This window comes from Palaemon carinicauda, chromosome 29, assembly GCF_036898095.1.
Source record: "Palaemon carinicauda isolate YSFRI2023 chromosome 29, ASM3689809v2, whole genome shotgun sequence".
Classification (NCBI taxonomy): Eukaryota; Metazoa; Arthropoda; class Malacostraca; order Decapoda; family Palaemonidae; genus Palaemon; species Palaemon carinicauda.
In genome coordinates this window covers 52,441,294-52,453,793 of record NC_090753.1, presented here as the reverse complement: position 1 = coordinate 52,453,793, position 12,500 = coordinate 52,441,294, and positions in this window count along the sequence as shown.

The window sequence follows — 12,500 nt, the reverse complement described above, 5'->3', positions numbered from 1 at the left end:
TTTCTTTTATGAGGAATTAGCATCTTACATTTCATAATCTCCTTTTTTTTTTTTTTTTTTTTCTTTTTTTTTTAGCAAATGCTCTCCATCTCATGCTTATCCTTCTTTTTCATTTCGGTCTCTTGTCCTGGGGAAACACTTACTGTCTATCTTAAGTATGTACATTATATTCATTAACAATCTCTAGAGGCTCGGCCATAACTTTTTTTTGTTGTCTCTCTGCATTTTCATTGAACGTTATCCTAGTTTTACTCATATTCATTTTCAGTCCTACTTTTCTGCTTTTTCTGTTCATATATATATATATATATATATATATATATATATATATATATATATTATGTCTGTATCTGCTTCTACCTCTGCTTGTAGATGTGTTTGTGTGTAAGCGTGCCTGAGAGAGAGAGAGAGAGAGAGAGAGATTCCACTTGTTACTTCTTAGAAAAGATATTACCTTCTGTCGATGTAGTAGAGTAAATGAAGTACTCACAAATACATTTTACAATTCATATTGGAATAAAGACGACCAAGGAAATACTGTATAGTCTCAGTATAAATAAACTCTATTAGCCCAGCGGCATAGTAAGAAATATGAAACCAATTGTTCAAATTGTTCTAAAAGCACCAAAATTGGCACACATGTGGATTAATACATTCTGAACAATTTTGGATATGGAGGCATTCAAGATTCTCCCCGTAGCACATTTGGCGGCCATTTTTCAAAATGGCCGCTATTTACCGTTAGCGTCATTGAATATGTACCATAATTTGTCTTTTTGTGGATGCTAAAGGTGATAAGTGTGCTAGAGGTGATAAGTATTGTACAATTACACATACTTCTGTGCTTACCAAATAATTTGGCTACCATTTCACAAGAAAATGAATTTTACTTTGCAGCGGCAGCGTTGGTGGCAGTGACGGCGGCTGCAGTAATAGTATAGTGTTGATAGTCATGGTGCTTGTAGTAGTAACTTGTGGTAACATGGTGGTGTTTTGTGTCTTTGCAGGTGAGGCAGCAGCAGCACCACCTGACATCAGAGACGCGTTGTTCCAGACTGCAGCCATGGCAAAGAAGTTCCAACTGGTCGATACTTTTGAGCAACGTACTCCCACAACACCTCCTGAGACAAACTGGAAGCTGTGTCTTGTATGTCAAGAGGAGACAGCAGAGTCACTTGTCTGCCCAGTACTTGCTGGTGCTCGACACAAAGGAGATCGCAGACCCTGCAGTCATAGAAACAGTCCGTAACGCCAAGCAGATTGGCCAAGACCAGTTTGAAGCATTCTCAAAGGAATGCATCGTGGACAGAACCAAGTCCATTGAGGTGGCAATCCACCGGAACAAGCTACCACTGTTTGCGACCAAGAGAGGACCCAATATACCCAAAGGAAAAGAACAGGTCAAATCTCTGAAGAATGATGTTGCGCTCTTCGCACGATTATATATCGGCTGCCAGACCCGTGATGGGAATCTAGAAGAGTTCTTCAGGCATGAAAATCAGCAATGCCCTCCAGCTTTATCTGACGGAGGGAGACTGTACCTAGGGAGCAAGAGTGACTTGCTGGTGTGCCTTGAAGGCCATGCTGAGCCTCAGTTTGAAGCTCCTACTGTCACTGCTGTTGTCCTCGATGGAGCAGTAATCGTACAGATGTTGAAGCCGGGTACTGCCAACACGTTCGAGGAATATGCACAGCAAGTGTTCATCCCATACGTTGTACAACGTTTCCAACATGTATCACGTCTTGACCTTGTGTGGGACAGCTACAGAGCAGATTCCCTGAAGGCATCAACCAGAGAACAGCGTGGAAAGGGAGTACGTCGGCGTGTTGTCGACTCAGCAGTCATACCAGGAAATTGGCAAAGTTTCCTGCGAGTTGATAGCAACAAAGTGGAGCTCTTCAGCTACCTCTCCACCATGCTTGCAGAGTCCTTTCAAGAAGAAGGCAAGGAACTGGTCGTCACTGATGGGGAGCAGGTGATCTGTGTTCCACAGCAAGAGGATGTCAACTCACTCGCACCATGCAACCAAGAAGAGGCAGACACCCGCATGATGCTACATGTAGCACATGCTGCACAACATGGTCACCACCAGATACAGGTTCGAACAGTAGACAGTGACGTCGTGGTCCTAGCAGTGATGGTAGTCCAGAAACTACCAGCTGGAGACGAACTCTGGGTAGCCTTTGGGACAGGCAAGAACTACCGCTACATTGCAGCCCATGAAATAGCTTCCTCCCTTGGTCCAGAGAAGGCATGTGCTCTTCCAATGTTTCATGCCATCACAGGGTGTGATACTGTGTCAGCCTTCGTCGGACATGGGAAGAAATCTGCCTGGGCAACATGGAACACACTGCCAGAACTCACTGATGCCCTGCTGAGTCTGGCAAATGCAGCCACAAGCATCCAAGAGGATACAATGCATGTCATCGAGAGGTTTGTCATACTCCTGTATGACCGCACAGGCAAATGCAAGGACGTCAACAAGGCGAGAAAGCAGCTCTTTGCAAAGACGAACTCTGTTCAGAACATCCCGCCAACCTACGCTGCTCTGGAGCAGCATGTGAAGAGATCTGCCCTTCAGGGTGGTCATGTCTGGGGCCAGGCATTGGTACCAACGCCCGTGCTCCCTCCACCAACAGACTGGGGCTGGCATCGGAGTGATGATGGGCTCTACACACCACTCTGGACCACACTCCCTGAGGCATCCAAGGCCTGCTATGAGCTGGTGTCTTGCGGATGCAAGAAAGGCTGCAAAAACCGCTGCAAGTGCAAGAACGCTTCACTGCAATGCACTGGTCTATGTTTCTGTGAAGGCGAATGCCAGTAGATTGGGACAGAAAACTTGCTAACCAACATTATGATCTGTAGACATTCATAATTCTGGTGACCAGATTTGAAAAGTTCGGAATCATAATTAACATAGTGTGGCAAAATCTACGTTATTGTATTACATGTATGTACTGCAGGATTACACAAGTACTGTGCCTAGAGACTGGGCTTTTGGTCGACTATATAACTACAATCTGACCATACTGTAAACTTCCCGTACTCTGTGTATTATTTTGACTAGCAATTTTGCCAGCAATTTGAAATAAAAAAGCAACTTGAGCAATTAAAGTGTGTTCCTGAAATCAGGTACTGGTTATTAGAGGTATTATGTCATTGAGTATTGAAATCTTCATCAAATGTCCACTTTTTCCACAAAATGGCGGCCAGTTTGGGGGCTATTTTTGAGAAGATTCATCTAAATATCTGTTAAACATTTATTGATGTTAATTCTGATGTAAAAAAAGGGAATTTTGGCCCATCTAGCACCAAACTAACGACACATAATGAAGTCTATGTAATGACGCTAATGTTAAATGGCGGCCATTTTGAACAATGGCCGCCATATCTTCCTAAGGGCTAATCTTGAATGCCTCCATATCCAAAAATGTTTAGAATATATTAATCTACATGTGTGCCAATTTTGGTGCTTTTAGACCAATTTGAACAATTGGTCTGCTATGCCGCTGTACTATATTCAAAGTAGAGGATTAAACCAATTCTTTCTGACTTAGGAAAGGGTCGAACCCTATTAATATGAAGAAGGGGATTATATCCTTTATTGAAAACTGTTTCCTATATTCCTTTATTAAGTCTTTCAGCCGAAGCAAATTCTCTTGTGGGGAAATGGAAGTTTTCTTTTTTAGGAAGAGGAAGAATAAAAGAGACAAAAGCTTAACTGGCTATTGATGGGGAAAGATTCTAAACAGTAATTGATAGGTATTTGCATTGCGGTATTGAACAATTAAAATTCATGTTACAATAGAATCATATTGCCTCTTCATTGGACAAAAAACCAACGATTTGGAAATCCAGTATCATCATTGCGGCTAGAAAACAAAATACAAAAACTTAGATTTGAATCAAATAATAATTCTAGAATGCTTTTATGAACAATATAACAGGAAATGTGATTATAATCGATTTGTGAGTGAATTAATAACTGTGTGAAAACCTGTGACTTAATTTGGTCCTTTATAATCATAACACATAATGACATTTGTAAGATAAGTTAAATTGGCCAGCAAATGTTGAATGTTCTAATCGATTGTAAAAAGAAGTGGCTGAAAAATTTACAATATTTGAAAAAGAAATATACAAAGAACATTGAATAACCAAACGTCATGATTAAGGATAAAATAGACCATAGCATTCATAATTCTTTTTTAATTGGATATATATCATAATAACAATATAATAAGGGTGTTCTCATTAAAAAATTAATATTATAACAATTCACTCTAAAACTTCATGACAATCCTAAACGAGTGATTCGATTGCGAAACATTTCGAAAAAAAAGTAAATTTTATGGTTTTCACGCCACATAGACAGTAAAACACACAGACAAAAGGACCCGAAATATACCTCCAGAGGCAATGGAGGTGGCGAAACCTTGGCAATATTCGGGTCCGATTGCTTCAGTTAACCCAAGAGGAACTTGATATAGCCGAGTCCGAATTGCACATCAGTGGGAAAGGTAAATTGGCTGTTGCAGAGGTTGACGAGTGTCCTGTTGGGCTGGGAGGGCCTTGGACTGTGCAAGGAGATAGAAAGGAATAGGGTGTCGTTTGGTAAATAGAGGTCAATATTGTGTTTGTTTAGGATGGTGTTGTGTTTGTTATAGGTATATGATGTTGCGTTTTTTAAATGAAGGTGAATATTGTGTTTGTTTGGTAGGAGTGTATGGTGTTGTGTTTGTTAGAGGTGTATGGTGTTGTGTTTGTTAAATAGAGGTAATTATTGTGTTTGTTTGATTTAAGTGTATGGTGTTGCGTTTCTGAAATAGAGGTGAATATTGTGTTCGTTTGGTAGGTGTGTATGGTGTTTTGTTTGTTTGAGGTGTATGGTGTTGCGTTTGTTAAAAAGAGGTGAATATTTTTTTGGATAGTATAAGTGTATGGTGTTGTGTTTGTTGAATAGAGGTGAATATTATCTTTGTTTGGTAGAAATGTATATTGCTGTGTTTGATGAATGGAGGTGAATATTTAGTTTGTTTGGTAAAAGTGTGTGGTGTTGCGCACTTTAAATAGAGATGAATATTGTTTTTTTTTTTTTTCTTGTAGAGGTGTATAGTATTTACTTTGTTAAATTATCGTGAATATTGTGTTTGTTTAGTAGAATGTGTATTGTGTCGCGTTTGTTAAATAAAGGTGAATATTTTTTTTATATGGTGTATTGTTTGTTAAATAGGGGGGTATATTTTGTTTGTTAGGAGTGGATAGTGATGTCTTTATTAAACGAGAATATTGTTGTGTTTTAGGTAGATGCGAATATTGCTGTTTACTACAATATAAAAATTAATGATTCTGCCTTTGTTATATAGACGTCAATGGTGTGTTTGTTATATGTTGAGGAGGAGAATAGTTTGACGTCATTGAGAGATTTACGTAATACAATTATGATACTAGAAGTAGGAGATGATGAATAGTGAAGAATTGATTTAAAAGCTCAAGATAGAGACGACTGACGAAATCTAACCGAGGCCCTTGAGTTAATAGGTGTAGGAGGAGATGATGTTGCCGATAATTAGAGTAGATTGCTTTTCAAGAGTTACTTCATATGTTATCTTAGCTATATAAAAAAATAATAATGAAAAATAAATCCATAATTAAAAGGAAAACTTTATCATAGTTTTTTTATGACTGTATTATCGTGCTAATTAGATTTAGATATCCAATAATAATCAGACGAGATATTTCAAGCACTTAAACGGTGAGATTTGCTATAAACTTTATATGAATATCAAAGCTCCAATTATGCAAATTTAAGAAGTACAAACTTTCGGCAAATGTTTTTATGTTGAGTAGGCTGACATAAGTCTTTTCATAATTTATAAATGACAGATGTCTTTTAACGTTGTTAGATTCTTTATTCATTATTTATCTTTCCTCATTTCTTATCCTTAAGGGGTTAAAGACCACTCATGAATGGCAGATTCAAGGGACAATAATTTTGCCCTATCAAGCAGGACAATGCCCCAGAGACTGATCATATATCATATGATCAACGCCTAAGCCTCCTCTCCACCCAAGCTAGGACCAAGGAGGGCCAGACAATGGCTGCTGATGACTCAGCAGATAGAGCTATAGGCTCCCCCAATCCACCCCAACCTTAGCTCACAAGGAGGGTAAGGTTACAGATACAAAAGGAACTAACGAGACTGAGTAGGACTTGAACCCCCAACTGGCAAACTCCAAACAGAGACGTTACCAATCATGCCACAACAACTCTAAAAATGGGATATTTTTTCTTTCGGGTCCCTTAGGCTTTCATCATCCTCCTTTTCCAACTGGCTAGTGATAACACCAACAACAACAATAACAATATAAGGCTTCATTAAATCTTTTATTTGGGTGTAGTATTTAGTTATATTTAAGTAACAAGGTATTTAAACAATTTGACTTTAGTTTCATTTTCAAATAATCAGATTTATAAAACAAGTAAAAGCGTAAGGATATAAAAAAGGACATTTTCACATGTCCAGAAGCATGACGTTTTCAAATATATTTTTCCTGGCGGAAGTCTCTTTTTAGTGGAAGAAAACACGGTGCTCTTGAATATGGAATTTCCCCCCAGGTCAAAGCCTCCCCCCCCACCTCTCTCTCTCTCTCTCTCTCTCTCTCTCTCTCTCTCTCTCTCTCTCTCTCTCTCTCTCTCTCTCTCTCTCTCTCTCTCTCTCTCTTCTTTTGTTACTTTAGAATTTCATTTCTGGGTCCCAACAAGGTTCCATTTGTGAATTCATGTTTCCTTCAAGTCTTTAAAGAACAGGTAAAGAATTCTCATGTTGTTTCGCTTTTAATTAATAAAACAGAATCATTTAAGGCATTTGTGCGTCACATGTTTATTCGTCTAATATTCTGCATAGAAAATGCCTTAAAATATTTTATAGATTGTTTTGTTTACATTTCGAACTCTTACCAAGTATAGTTCAAAATAAATTTATTTAGGTTGTGGTATGAAATGACTTCAGGGGCCCTGAGAGGATGTTTAAAATGCCTGCTAAAAGGGTATATAAATAGGACACTTAAGATGCTGGCTTTATGCAAAAAGAAAACATTAAGAATTCCATTTTGAGAAGGCCCAAAATGTCAGGTAAACCTAATGAAATATTGCCCTACTAGAATATTTATAATGGTGGCAGATGTGGTAACGTTCCTACCTGTTGAACATCAGACTGGGGTTCGAGTCCCTCTCAAACTCGTTACTTCCTTTGGTAGTTGCAACCTCACCATCCTTGTGAGCTAGGGTAGCAGGTTTGGGGGGAGCCAATAGGTCTTTCTGCTGAGTCTTCAGCAGCCATTGCCTGGCCCTTCTTGGCCCTAGCTTGGGTAGAGAGAGGACTTGGGCGCGGATTATATGTATATATGGTCAGTCTCTAGGTCATTGTCCTGTTTTCTAGGGCAACGTTACTGTCCTTTGCCTTTGCCATTCATGAGTGGCCTTTAAACCTTTAAAACCTTTGAAAACTTGGGCGTAAAAAAGTCTACATTGCCTGCTAAGCACAATTAACACTTCCTGTGGGAAGGGTTAGAATACCTAGTAAACCTTGAAGCACTGCTCTATAGAAAGGTTAAAAGTTACTCTCAAAAGCCTGAAATTTTAACCAATTAAACCTCAAGACACAACGATACAAAAAGGGGTTAGAATACGTGTTAAACGAGATGAAATATTCTAGTAAAAGGCCTAGAACACCACCTAAACTCAATAAAAACTACTCTGTAAATGGGTCTAGAATTCCTTTTAAATTACGTACGCCATAAAAAAGCACAGAAACTTGCTAAAGCAGATGAAAATCTCTGAGTTAAATCTCCCAGAATACCTGCTAAACCGAATGAGAAACCCCACTGCGAGAGAACATACAACTCCTGGTAATATTCCAAAGATAAACTGCATTGTTTGAAGGTTAACGTTGCATGCTAAATTCTGTGCATCCGCCATTACTTTTAATTCAGCTCTCTTGCTTTTCGTGACTCCAAACCACTCTGAGCTTGCGTGAGGCAGGGAATGATTTAATCACCACCGAGGCAATTTGTAAGTCAACTTTCACTGTTATTGTCATTATTGAGATATCATAGAAAGGGAGTAATTCAAATATACATTTATAGCAAAGTTATCATTTGTCTAAATGGTTGAAAGAACATGTTTTTTTTCTATTTGTATGGATAATGTTATCACACATTTAGAACATGATTCTCATCCTTTTTATTAATAACTTACAGTATATACATATGAATAAAAAGCTCAATTATACTTATGCAACAATTTTATCATTTGTATGAATAGCTCGGTCATACATATGCAACAAAATATCCAACTTTGGTATAAATTACTTGAATACAGAATTGCAAGAAAATTATCAAATGTGCTAATACCTCGTATACATATTGATGCCCTCATTTGCATGAATATCTCAAATATAAATTGGTCTGTATAACCCAAAATATGCATTTGCAACAGAGGGAAATGGGAGAAAATAAATAAATAAATAAATAAAGAAAACGAAGGAAGGAGATCAAGGGGTGTTCCAGGTGAGGGTTCCAGACGAGCCTCAATTAAACCACAGGAATATAATCTCTGGCTCGGAGGCTTACGCCTTTGATCCTCGTCCAGAGAATAAGGACCATTTATTAGGGGAGGAATTGCGAGGCGAGCCAAGGAAGGTCTTGATTTCCTTTCTGTTCAGATGAAATTATCGTATTCCATTTTCCAGAAGTGACTTCATTTCGGGAATTGCAGGTATTGCACGGGAACTGCAGGTGATTTGCCGGTCTGCACGGGAATTACAGGTACTGTGTGACAATTGCAGATACTGCGCGGGAATTGCAGTTAATGCACGGAATGGCAATTACGGCGCGGGAATTGCAGGAACTGCATGTGAATTGCAAATCCTGCCCGGGAATAGCAGATACTGCACGGAAATTGCGGGTACTGCATGGAAATTGCAGATACTGCCCGAGAATTGCAGATACTGCACGGGAATTGCAGGTACTGCCCGGGAATTGCAGATACTTCACGGGAATTGCAGGTACTGCACGGGAATTGCAGGTGCTGTGCGGGAATTGCAGGTGCTGCACGGAAAATGCAGATACTACGTGGGTATTGCAGATACTACGTGGGTATTGCAGATACTACTTGGGAATTGATGAATCTGCACCAGAATTGCATGTACTGCACGAGAATTGCCAACACTGCACGGGATTTGCAGATACTGCACAACTTCGACTTGCTCCCTTCTGTTTACGTATCTGACTTCTGTCGATGAAGTTGGAGAAGTTTGGAGGTGGTGATGTTTTGTCTGTTAATTGCTCTGGTGAAGTTGTGAGGCTGATGTTTTTTTAATCTGTGCTTGTTTGTGAATGGGTATGTTTGGTAGCCTAAGTTCTCTGGAAAGGAAATATTGATTTTGTTGAAACAAATTCTGATTCAACTTTTATGTTATTATTATTATTATTATTATTATTATTATTATTATTATTCCCAGATATAAGTTATATGCTGAGAAACACACAATACTTTTTTGTTTGCATTATCATTATTCCTTTTCAACTTGACAATGAAATTACAAATATATCACGTCTATATCCATACCATAATGCATAAATGACAGATTATTTTCTTATTGTAGTAATCTCCATAAAAGAGATGCTACAGTTTGTTTATCTGTTTAAACGTTATTGAGAATTTCACATCCAATATTCGAGGAGCAATTTGTCAGCTCATTGTAAATCTTTGATTGTGTTACATTTCAATTCTTATTTAAAGTTTCATTCCATTAAATATAATTTGAAGAAACTTTGGTTATAATAGTGGCTCTTCATTAGTTTTCAGCGATGCTAAGATAAACAGAGCTTAGCTAATGTGTTGGTATGAATGAAATACCCAACAGTCAACCTGCGAAAATACCCATAAAATAATGAAGATGGGAAACGAAAGTGAATCAGAGCCTAGAGGAAAGTTATGACTTCAGAAGGAAAGTCATTTTTTTAGAGAGAGAGAGAGAGAGAGAGAGAGAGAGAGAGAGAGAGAGAGAGAGAGAGAGAGAGAGAGAGAGAGAGAATAAGTTTCACATGAAGTAGGCCATGAAAAAGAAATGCGATTATCCTCTTCACTTCATCAATATATCGGTTTCGAACTTGTATTCTATCTACATGTCTAGATCACTTCAGCGAATTTCACTCTTAACGTATCAGTCTCCATATTTTATCAACTGTCTCGTTCCTTGCTGTGTAACTGCTATTTCTTGTATCACTGCCTAGATTTTTGGAAAGGGTTACCTTTCAAAGGTTTAAAGGCCGCTCATGAATGGCAGAGTCAAGGGACAGTGACATTGCCCAACAAGCAGGACAATACCATATAGACTGACCATATATACATATGATCAGCTCGTAAGCCCCCTCTCCACCCAAGCTAGGATCAAAGAGGTCCATCAATGGCTGCTGATGACTCAGCATGTAAACCTATAGGCTTCCTCAAACCCCCCATTCTTAGCTCACAAGGATGGTGAGGTTACAGCGACCAAAGGAACAAACGAGTTTGAGCAGGACTTGAACCCTAGTCTGGCAATCACCAGGCAAGGACTCTACCAACAGGCCACCACAACCCTTTATGGGGTTGGAATTTTTTTCGATACCAAATTATTGAGGGATTTGTGGTGGTCTTGCCAATGTTTGAAACAAAGGAATGTTAATATTTTCATATATGACCCTGGGATTAAGGGTTTTTAGATATGATACTCTCTGCCTTCTGTCCGGTTTGCCTGCCACTGAGCTTAAAGTGGGGATGATTGTATTCCTGAAATACTCTCTGTCCATCAAGCTGGTTTGAGTTATACTTAAGCCATTTTAGATATAGTGGTACAGTCTGACCTTTTTCTGCAGTTGTCCGTCCACCTGAATCTTCATCAAGGAACAAAGCTTGCCTCTTCTGAGTATATTTCTATGCTGCCATAACAAACTTTGGAAGTTTTTAATTCAAGTAACCCTTTAGGTTTCGAACACTTAAAGATTGGCTCCTTATTATTAAGCTGAGAGGTATAACGGTTCAGTTTTTCTGGGCTTCGACACACGTTGAAATGCTTCCAAGAAAATATTCCCTTCTCTGTAATGACATTTTACCAAGCATTAAGATGTTTAAAGGTTTAAAGGTTGCTTATGAATGGCAGAAGCAAGGGCTGTTAAGCCCTATCAAGCAGGACAGTGCCCTAGAGACACACCATATATACATATGATCAGTGCCCAAGCCCCCTCTACACCCAAACTAGGACCACGGAAGGCCAGACAATGGCTACTAACGACTCAACAGATAGACCTATAGGCTTCCCCAACCTCCCATTTCTAGCTCAAAAGGATGGTGAGGTTGCAGCGATCAAAGAAACTAACGAGTTTGAGCGGGACTTGAACCCCAGTCTGGCGATTACGAGTCAGGTACCCTTTCATGAAATGTGGCAGCACCATTGGGATACTCAAGATGGAAATAAGGTGAGGGAAATAAAGAGTGTTATATTTTGGAGGTATAACACGATGTCCTAAAAGGGGGAAACTACTCTTTGTTGGCTTTGCATTGGCCACACTTATTTAACACACGGGTTTTTTATGACTGGCCAAAACCACTTACAGTGAGGCATTTATTGGCCGAGTGCCCCCCCCCCCCCCCCCCGACTCTTTGGTACCTTAAGAATAGATTTCTGTTTAATGCCCGAGGTGAGGTTGGCAGCTTCATCTTTATCAACATTTTTGGAGAGGATGTCTTATACTATTTTGGCTACATTTTTACTTTTTTTTTAGAATCAGGTCTTCTGAAAGCTATTTAACTTTTATACTGATCTGTTTGCTTTTATTGTTTTAGATAGCATTGAATTTTAGATTTTTTTTTATAGCAAATGATATCGGTGCCAGAAAACCAGAAATTATTCTTCAATTCAATCAATGTATGTTGGTCCATGTTCCACAACACAAAGACATGTGATATTGGTATTGCTTAGGGTTTAAACTTTTAAGGTAATTACCTTAGTTTGAGGTAATTTTCATGGTTCCAAAGTAATTCTAAGGTAATTTTGGTTTAACTAGTTTAAAATTTAAGGAAATTGGGAAAAGTTTTAAGGTAATCTAAGGTAAAAAGCATCAGCACTCAGGATAATGGCCATATGGCACATACTCGAGTTTAAACTCTGGTAATGATATCAGGACTTTTTTTTTCTATTCATCTCGTAACCTTCACATCTATGGATGTTTCTATCATGATTAAGGGATGGATTTTTCATCTCCTTTGGCTATATAACTGAATTAGTTCCCTTAAGGACTATAGAGGAAGATTACGTTGGGTTTCTATGAATATGTAGCGCCTTATTGTAGTCGTTGATTATATCTGTGACCTTTTTAATTATAAGACTATAAGTAATACTTTGCTGTTTACAATTGTCAATGGTTCACTATATATATATATATATATATATAT